Source organism: Mus pahari, chromosome 11, assembly GCF_900095145.1.
Source record: "Mus pahari chromosome 11, PAHARI_EIJ_v1.1, whole genome shotgun sequence".
Taxonomy (NCBI): Eukaryota; Metazoa; Chordata; class Mammalia; order Rodentia; family Muridae; genus Mus; species Mus pahari.
This window is the reverse complement of record NC_034600.1, coordinates 24,300,664-24,309,254: the sequence shown is the minus strand read 5'-3', so window position 1 is coordinate 24,309,254 and position 8,591 is coordinate 24,300,664. Positions and strand designations below refer to the sequence as shown.

At 40.9% G+C, this 8,591-nt stretch overlaps 1 pseudogene; it reads left to right on the top strand.

Moving 5' to 3' along the window:
* Window positions 1-4,951: 4,951 nt before the first annotated feature.
* On the top strand, window positions 4,952-5,336 carry LOC110329153 (annotated as a pseudogene).
* Window positions 5,337-8,591: the final 3,255 nt, after the last annotated feature.

Genomic DNA, 8,591 nt, shown 5'->3' with positions numbered 1-8,591 from the left:
TTGGTTTTTCGAGACAGGGTTTCTCTGGGTAGTCCTGGCTGTCCTGGAACACACTCTGTAGACCAGGCTGGCCTGGAACTCAGAAATCCGCCTGCCTCTGCCTCCCAAGTGCTGGGATTAAAGGCATGCTCCACCATGCCCGGCTGTGACAAATTTTTAATCATACCCAATAACTTATAAGCTAATACTCTATAGCCAAGACATGCAAAACAATATACTTATACTTTTAAAACCAGTCAGAAACAAAAATGAAGTGGCTACATACATCTTTTGTGTTTAGACCAAACAAAATTTTTACTTTTTCTAGCTGTAATTTTAAGAGAAGAGCACCTTGTTACCCTCTGAACTCAATAAATACAGTCACAGATATTTTTTGCAGGGTAACTTATCAGTTTCTGTTATGCAAATTGCGACTGCCTTTTAAACAAGTTAAACTAAATCAAGGGGTGGACATCCAGCAGATAACGTTTTAACCATTATTTCTTTTGAACATGAAACACAGAACAACTGTCATTCAAACAAAGAAACACAAACAGACATAAACTGACAGACATGGTCAGATTGGTGCACCAAGAACAGACAATGGACAGAGAGGGAAGAAAACTTAACTAAGAGACCCAGAACCAGAACTTAGGACATTTCCAGTAGGAGCCAGAGAGGAAGCAGGATGTCTCCTGATTTCCTCCTGTCCCTAGAAGAACTCTGAAATAGCATATATATTTTTTCCTTCTTTTTTGGTAAAGCATCCTGGACAGGGGACAACTGCTTTTCTGAAACCTATTCTCTCTCTACCTCTTTCTCATGTGATTTGTATATTTACCATTCCTACTTCTGGGAACCATGGACAGCATAAATCTACGTGAGCTAGGAATTTTTCTAACATGTTTTTGTTTTGTTTTGTTTTGTTTTGTTTTGTTTTAAACCCTGCTCCTCACACCTGAAGCAGCTCTTTGAGGCTGCGGACAAATGCTTGTTTAGAATTCCCCTGTCCCATTGCACTGTCACCCATAGGTGAAGTCAGTGTCGGGTCAATACCTCTTCAGCCTAGCCTGTATGCCCTTAAATGTACCTCCTGCAACAACAGCCTCCAAAAAAAATAAAATTAGCACTAGCATTAATGCTGTATGTTGCTTACAGTGCTTCATGGATACTTTCACTTTTCTTGTGTTTTCTGTGGAACTCCACCCAAGACAGCATTTCTCAGTGGGTTCTTCCCCTACCCCAACCCCAACCTCCAGCCTGGTTTTTTCAGGCCCCCACATTGGGCACCACCTATAGCCATCCAGAGGCCATGGGCAAACTGTGTTTACCTGAAAGGGGAACTGGAAATGAAAAAGAGATGGGGGATCAAGAGAAGGATGAAGCCAAGTCAAGGCTTCAAGTTTAATATTCAGCACTGTGTTTATATAGGGAAAACCCACAGAACCATCCATTCTTTCAGCTGGATTATGTTGCAAAGCAAGGGCAGCAGAATGGTCTATTATTCTAAGTTCTTATAGGAAGTTGCATGTGCATCCAAGGCAGATGACTCCACCTAGGTTGTTAAGTTCCATTATGGCAAACACTCAAGGTCTGTTCAGCCTGCTTAAGGCTGGAAAAAAAACCTGCTCAAGACCCACGCCTGCTGGCCTGTCCCAGGAGCAGGAACCATGTCGTTCTGCCCCTGCCAAAGCCATGCCAGACTCGGCAGGTATCTATGTGCAAGAGTAGGAAAGAGATGGTAAGAGCTGGAGGTGATGGATGACCCCACGAACATGGTATCTTCCAAACACAACAGAATTGGTGCACATAGAACCTCACATAAACTAGCAACATGCAGAAGGCTTGCACAGGCTCAAGCCAGAAGGGGTTCTAAGACTGAGAGGGAGAAGTGGCTATGAACTCCTAGTCCTAATCAAGAAGTTTCTGCAGTGATATCCACTGGCAAAGGGGAAAAAAATTCAGTTTTATCTAGCAGAATCTCACTGGGTATATTAACTATATTTCAGGGCAGACCATGGGGAGTAGCCATCCAAAACAAAACAAACTCAGCGTTATATTTTGTAGTCTTTATATGTCGTTTTGCTTTGTTTGAGCTTTTATTGTCTTACTGGGTTTTTGCTTGTTTATTTTGATTTCCACTTTTGTGGAGGTTTTGGGTATACATGTGTTTCTTGGTTTTTGTTTTTTAGGAAGAGAGAAGTGGGGAGGGCAAGAGAATATAAAGTTGTGTGGCTAGGGAGGTGGCAGGATCTGGAAGGAATTGGAGGGAAAATGCTTAAAACATATTGTATGATAATTTTTAAAAAGTTTAAGTGCAACAAGGCTGAGAAGTGAATTGGTGTACAACAGATCACACAGCCCATTTCTCCATACTCTGTCATTCACTTATCTGCCCTTCCACTAACCTCCCTGATGATCTACTCTTTATCTAGAAGGAAGGTTAAACTGTGTAATGGGACCTAAAATGCTCTGCTCTACCTCCTTCCTTCCTTTATTATAGCTGAGAAAACTCCCGTCACACTGGCCTCATTTTAGTTCCACAAATACCACTTCTCAGCCTTGGGGCCTAGGTTTGTTGTATCTTTTTCCTTTGGTCCTTTCCCCTCATTGGCTCTGGACATACTTGATTCTCCAGTGACTGTTCTATCTTTCACTACTGTGCTTGTCTCCTTCCAGGCCTAGTCTCTCCTTTTATCCCATGTGGTCAGAACACGTTTTAGCAGAATAATATGTCCAAATTAAACTCTCAAGGGGATAGCATCATTTCAGCAGATGCCCATGTATTTTTCAAAATGTTTTGTGTTTGCTATGTTGGTTCTTTTCCTCTGGAGACTGGAGGACTTCAGCAGCTCAGCGGGAGACCAAGGGGGGAACTTCCTTTTGCCTTCCTGGACTTGTGCTAAGGGTAAGAATCTCTGAAGACTTGACCCTCACCCTGGGGCACTGATTGAATAGACGTGATCCTGCTGAAGAAAGGGCTAAGAGAACAGGAGGGACAGAACACACACACACACACAAGTGCAAGGCGATTTAGATGCCTGTGGTGTTTGAATAGGCATGGCCCTTATAGAGTCATGTGTTTGAATTCATGTCCCTTGGTAAGTGGCACTATTAAGAGGTGTGACCTTGTTGGAAGAAGTGTATCACTGTGGAGGTGGGCTTTGAGGTCTTCTCCTATGCTCAGACTCCACCCAGTGTGGAAGAGAGTGTTCTCTTGGCTGCCTATATGAAGTGGAAATTTCTGCTTTCTTTGGAGACTCAGTTGTGTCATGTGATGTTTTTCTGGAAACTGTCTTATGAGCGGATGTTTTTACTGAAGCAGACACGTGGGAGGATGTTTTGCTGAGAACAGACACATGGTATTTTTCTGGAAGCTGCCCCAAAAAAGGGCATGTGATGTTTTGCTAAAATTGATGCTTGAGAGAACATGTGATGTTTGGAAAGTATATAAATATAACCCAACAGACAGTGGATGACACTGTGTGGCATTTGTTCACTTTGCTACTCTTTGTTGATCACCATTTGTTGTGACTTCTGTAGTGGTTTGAATATGCTTGGCCTAGGGAGAGGCACTATGTGGAAGTGTGGTCTTGTTGGAGTAGGTGTGGCCTTGTTGGAAGAAGTGTGTCACTGTGGGTATGGGCTTTAAGACCCTTGTTCTAGTTGTCTGGGAGCCAGTTTTTGCTCATCTGCCTTTGGATGAAGATGTAGAACTCTCAGCTCCTCCAGCCCCATGTCTACCTGGATGCTGCCATGTTCCCGCCTTGATGATAATGAACTGAACCTCTGAACCTGTAATTAAATGTTGTCCCTTAGAAGAGTTGCCTTGGTCATGGTGTCTCTTCACAGCAATGAAACCTTAACTAAGACAGTGCCCCTCTGAAGCTGCCTTTAGATAGTGTTTTGTCATTTTTGTTGTTATTATATCCTAGACAGTGTACTCATTCTTGGTAAATTTGTTTTTTTCAAGGGAGAGACTATATATGATTATATTGCCAGTCATTATGAGAGTAGAAAAGGGTTCTAACTCAGAAGGTCTGATGGACTGAAGAAAGGAGAAACACCAATTCCCTGGAATGCAAAGACAGAAGACTGTGTATGAAAAGCTCTATCGCAGGCACAGTTTGCCCACAATGATGCCACAAGGGAAAACCTGGAGAATAAATAAATAATTCAACTTCTTTCCTTGAACTAGTTGGCTCAACTAGTCTGTAAGTCCACTGGGCAAAGGATCCCACCAGACATCCAAATCTTTCAGGCTAAAGTAGTAGAAGCCAGTTGAGAGATGTACAACCCAATGGGAAAATCTCACAAATTGCTAGAATATCTGTCCACCTTTATTAACTGTTGGAAGCAATTTATAAAGTCAGACCATAGTAAAAATGCTTGAGCAGTATGGATCACAGCAAGATGGTTTTCTTTACTGGCATTAGTAATAAGCCTTATGCTTTAATGCATCCAATTCTGATTTAAAGATCTACTGCAGATCTGAGTGGCTAAGCTACTGATCCAAGAAATGCATTGCTGTTTAGTATGGTCATGCAAATAATCTCCTTCCTATAATTAATTTTCTCTGCATTTATAGCATACGTATCTTGCCATTTTTATACTATAAATGTCATCATACTGCATGTGTATGTAAAGCATCATGATTTACTATACTTCTAATGGACACCATGCTTGCAAGAAATAATTTTTAAAGATGAGCTCACTGCTGGTTCTCTTCTGTATATAAATAAGAAGGACATAATAAAGGAGAATTTATAGATACATTGAGATTGTCAGGTAGGCTCATCCAGTAGCCAGCAACTCCGGAGAAATAGAATTCATGTGTGTATCAGTCAAGGTCTAACCACAGGATTAAAATCATTCCAAAAGCAGATGTTTTATAGTTACATTTCAGACCATTAATACATCATGGTCAGGTCCTTCTTTCCTTTCTGCTGGGTGCTGGCTGCTTGCTGTTGAAATGGGCAAGGTCATAAACCCTGGGAAAGTGGTTCTGGTCTTAGCTGGATGCTACTCCGGAAGGAAAAACCATCATGAAGAACCTTGATGATGGAATGTCAGACTACCCTTATAGTCATGCCTTGTGGCTGGAATTAACCACTATTTCAGAAAAGTGACATCTCTTATGGACAAGTAGAAAATTGCCAAGAGATTAAAGATCAAGCCCTATGTGAAAGCTTATAATTACAATCACATTGTGCTCACAAGCTGCCCTGTACATATTCCCATAGACAAATTGTTGTCAATAAGGATGTCTTTGGAGATCTAGCTCTGAAATGCAATGCCAGGTCAAGGTCAAGTTCGAGGAATGACTTAAAACAGGGAAGAACAAATGGTTTTTTTAGATGCTTTGCTTTTAGGTATATTTACGTTTTCATATTAAAAATTAAAGGTACTTTGGTCAGATTGCCTGGTTTTGGATATTTGTAAAACTGTTATACACTATCTGAAAAATGTCTTTGAATTTATAACCTTAGTATTATTTTACTGTGTACAACATACACATGAAACACAACATGTGAATGGTCAGGTACCCACCACTCAGTTTAGGAACTACATAGAACATTACCAGTCTGTGCCTTGCCCCCTAGTTCCACCACAATCTCATTCTTCTCTGTTTCATATGATGACATGATGCTTTGAGTTTTCTGATTTCTCTTGCTTTTCTTTACCTTTGTCTCACAAACGAATGTACGAATGTGTAGGGGGTTGGTCTAGTGCTGCTTGTACTTGAATGTTGAATAGTGGCTCACAAAATCTGTTTCCCCAAGGAGCAGATCCTCATCCCATCAATGTAAAACAATTGGTTAAATAAAACTGGCAACAGCCAGTTACTGGGGAAATAGAAAGGGGTGGGGTTTGAGTTACTAGGCTTGGGGTTGCAGGTGGGGACCATGAAGAGAAGGAGAGAGGAGAGAGAGAGAGAGAAAGAAGGAACGTGGAGGAGGAGAAGACTGGAGTTTAGATTAAGGATAATTTCCCAGTAATTACACAGAGCCTAATAAATAAATACTATAATTTGAGTATCATTCATTGATTTTTTCCATTTCTTTAACTGTCTATATTTACAATATTGTTATTTTCTTGTCTTGTGCCCTATCTTAATGTATATCTAAGAAATTCATCCATATGGAATATATGTTGTTGCGATGAATTTCCACTTCAGTATTTGTAACTGTGGGCCCTCCTGTGTCCACCCGTGCTCTGAGTAATGACTCAGAGACTATTTATCTGTTTACTTACTTACTTTCTTACTTACTTACGCCAAGGCCTTAAGCTAGGCTTGTATCCCAGTAGCTCATAGCTCAATTACTCTGTTTATACAGATCCACGTTCTTCTCAGTTTCATAGGTTCAGCTTCCTCCTAGTCTGGGTGTCAAATCTCCAGCATCTGACTCCTTCCCAGAGTTCCTCTCTCCCTCTGGAAGTCTCACCTTACTAGTCTGCCTTTTGCTATAAGTTATAGCCTTTTTATTGTAACCAATAAGAAAGTGCCTTATAAGGACAGGTATAAGGTACAAAATTTAAGTTTGACCCCTAGGCCAAGTTGGAGCCAAGAAAGAAAAATAGATGTTCCTGAAGCAGCATGTTCTGAGAACTGGCTAACCACAGAACAGGTAATTACACACGCAGGTTTAGTGACCTTGTTCTAGGACCTGGCTGACCACAAAAGTTAGATTAAAATCTTGAGAACAATCTTGAGAAGCAGGGAGTTTCCCCTTGTGAGTTTTAGTAACCTCTTGTGATTTTTCACCGGTATTTTCGGCATTTTCCAATAATGCCCTCCCTATCCCCTTAGGTTGTGTTTTTTCCTTTAAATACCCTTTTCCCCAGCTACTCAGGGTCCACGGTCCTCTACCACTGCGTGGTGTACAACTGTGGGCCTCAGAGCACACCTGGAATAAAAAGTCCTCTTTCAGTTTGCATCAAGGCTGTTTCTTGTGAGTGATTTGTGGTGTCGCTTCTCCTGAGTCAGAATGTGGGGGAGTCCTCACTTTGTGGGTCTTTCACAGGCAAGGAAAGACAGAAACACATCTTCACACAATGTACCACAACATCACTCCAAAAAGTATTATCCAAAAAGTATTAGTATTTATGAGCAAACACTAATTTAGTCTTTATTCTGTTTTGTTTGTTTGTTTGTTTTGGTGGTGGTGGTCCTAGGAAGTGAACCCTGCACCTGATGCACACCAAGCAAGTCCAGCATCATAGAACTATGTCCCAGCCCTTCATTCAGCTTCTTGTGAGTATTTGTGACTAGTCTTAAGAATCCATTTATTTATTTATATTAGTATTTGAAACAATTGTGGCATTAACATGATGAGAAGCATTTCTTAGGTGAGAATTTCTGTAGGGCGTATATTTAGGCGTGGAGTTGCCAGATTACACACTCAGCTTTATTTCAAATGCTGTCTTTTTTTTTTTTTTTCAAAATGGTTTTGAACAACTGACAAGTTCATAGAAATGCTAAAATGTTCCAGGCATGTCATTCTACAGATGGCAGAACACACTAAAAACTAACCAGTCAACCAACCAAAAACTTATCTGATTGCAATTTTGCAAGCCTCTCTTCATTATTTCTCTGCATGGTCCATGCTTTTTATTAATGGTTTTAAAACAAACTGCTTCTGAGATGCAAAGTGCTGGCTGGTGTTTGGATAGATTGGTAAGTGTATCAGTTATCCATCAGCCTGGTACCATCTCAGTCACACTTTGCCCCATTCTTCCCCTTCCCCTAGTTACACACACCCACCTTCCCCGGGGAGTGGTTTCCTGGGTGACCTTGGGTGGAAAAGAACTTGACTGAATTTCCATGCTCATTATATGAGATGAGACAGGGGCTGAAGTCCATCATGTGACTTAGTTATGGAGAGTCTTGCTTCTGTTTTGTTTTTAGAATTCAGAGCCATCTAATGGATTATGTAATTGAAGAAGCTAAAATTTAAAAGTTCAATTTGGCAGACCTTTGTTCTTTATCTACCATATCAATGTTAATGCTGAAATCCCACTTAGGACTCATCTGCTATAGTAATAATCAAGCCATTCATGTGAATATTTCAGAGGGAACCAGTAACTATCTCTCACCCATTGGCCTGGCGCATAGGAACAGTTTACCTGAATCCTGATTTGACTTTTTGATGGATGTCAGTAGTAGATGGTAAAGTTATGAATAATGGTGTCTTCATTAGGGTTTTATTGATGTGAACAGATACCATGGCCAAGGCAACTCTTATAGGGACAACATTTAATTGGGGCTGGTTTACAGGTTCAGAGGTTCAGTCTATTATAATCAAGGCAGAAGCAATGCAGGCATGGTGCAAGAGGAGCTGAGAGTTCAACATCTTCATCTAAGACCACTAGAAGAAGAATTTCAGGCAGCTATAATGGGAGTAGGGTAAGGTCTTAAAGCCCATGCTCATGGTGACACACCTATTCCAACAAGGCCACCCTGCCTAATAGTGCCACTCTCTGCGCAAAGCATATACAAACCATCACAAATGGTTAAGACTGACCATGGTCAAACTCCAAAAAATATGAAATAGACAGGCAGCTGAGTGGTTAGATTTTAATCCAACTAGTCTTTTTTTTTTTTGGGGGGG